General features: G+C 46.9%; 1 protein-coding gene across 1 annotated transcript in view; it reads left to right on the forward strand.

The window, feature by feature from the left end:
• Positions 1-1886, forward strand: part of MYO5B (myosin VB) — a 231381-nt gene that overhangs the window by 217931 nt on the left and 11564 nt on the right.

Below are 1886 nucleotides of genomic sequence, written 5' to 3' on the forward strand. Positions count from 1 at the left end.
TAACCCATCCCATCTGAGAGCCCTCGGGACTCCCCCTGAAAACGCTGTGACCTTAATTTTCTGAAGCGGTCCTAGAAGAGCCCCATTTCTGTGAGTGCTGGCAGAAAGCTCAGTTGTCTGGGATGTCAGATTGTCTCCTAAGCCAACCAACTAGTTTGTCCATTTCAAGACAGACAGAGATGGTCCAAGAGAAGAGGCACAATGTAGTTGAACTACATCTGTGCAAGCTGACCCTGAGGCCCAGCTTCGAGCTTCTCACCAAATTCAGTTCCTTGGCCTGAGGCCCAGCTCACCCCATCACTTAATGTTCTGCTCTGGACCTCTAGGATCCAGCTTTACCTAGAACTCACCATTCCCACTGCTGGTCCTCGAAAGAACTTTTCCCATGCTCTGCATTCAGCCCAGTGACCTAGTAACATACAGCCCATTTTCACCCTGATTTCTCCGGGGAGAATCCCAACTCGCCCCAGGCACTGCCCACTCCCAGTGCCCTGCAGGCCTCCTCGACTTTCCTTCTCGCCTTCCTTTCACATATCTCACTCTCCACCCTCCCTCCCCAAGGCCAAGACAGTGTAAATCAATATAGTGCAACAATTCTGAAAGCTTTATTCCATCTTTTGTGCCAGAACAGGTTTTCACAGACTCTTCTCCCTGGGATAATAAAAGGGTACATGCCGTGCCAGTCAGTGTTGCCACCCTTGGAATGGCACTTGACTCCATCTCTCTCCTAGAATCAGAACTTTGATACAGCGGCTTTTATTATGAAAGGGAGTGGGTTAAATATTAAAGAAATAGCGTTTACTGTATTATTGGAAGAAATGGGCTTCATTTCAAACCAGATGTCCTCTATTCTATAACCCTAATATTATATACAAGCTTTTACTTTAAGCAGAGAACTGCATTTAAGGTTATCTCATTGAGAATAATCACTTGACCCAATGTTGTCTGTACCCTGCAGGGAACATTACATAGGGCTAGGGAGGACCAAGAACTCCATTACGTTAGGCTGTTGTTTCACGTGCTTATATTCCCAGGGACAAGACTTGAACCACAGCATGACCATATCTATGTAGCCTAAATAACAGCTATCTTGTTCTCCCCTCTTCTGCCTTCCTTTTTTTTGGCTGTGTTGGCTCTTCATTGCTGCGCGCAGGCTCTCTCTAGTTGCGGTGAGCGGGGGCGAGGGGGGGGGGGCTACTCTTCCTTACGGTGTGCAGGCTTCTCATTGCGGTGGCTTTCCTTTGTTGCGAAACATGGGCTCTAGGCATGCGGGCTTCAGTCGTTGTGGCACACGGGCTCAGTAGTTGTGGCTTGTGGGCTCTAGAGCGCAGGCTCAGAAGTTCTGGCGCACGGGCTTAGTTGCTCTGCAGCATGTGGGATCTTCTCGGACCAGGGCTCAAACCCATGACCCCTGCACTGGCAGGCGGATTCTTAACCACTGCGCCACCAGGGTAGTCCCTTCTGCCTGCTTTTGTTTCCTTTAAAAATGGATTTGTGATTTGACACAGTATGAGAGGCTTTGCCGGGGATAGTTACCCTTTTGAAAACACTGACCTTTTGGCTGCTCTTGGTTTCCCTTGGCCTGAATACAGAGAGACATTGGTTACATGAGTCCTTTTGATATTAGCAGCTCTTTGAACTTGCATGTTACTTCATCTTGTTAACATAGAAAGCTAAGAAGACATAGTGCTGTAGCTGTGGAATTGTTTCAGTTCATCCATTAATTCTGATACTCAGTGATAGAATCCACATAAATTTCTCATTTTAAAAACATACTCTGACCCGGGTACTTCTTTAGGGACTGTGTATAGTCTAATATTTTAGGGTAACTTGGTATATTGGGAAGAGAATTGGGTAAAGAGTCGGAAAGCATGGATTCCCTCTTT

The sequence above is a fragment of the Lipotes vexillifer genome, unplaced genomic scaffold (assembly GCF_000442215.2).
Source record: "Lipotes vexillifer unplaced genomic scaffold, Lipotes_vexillifer_v1.1 scaffold36, whole genome shotgun sequence".
Lineage (NCBI taxonomy): Eukaryota > Metazoa > Chordata > Mammalia > Artiodactyla > Lipotidae > Lipotes > Lipotes vexillifer.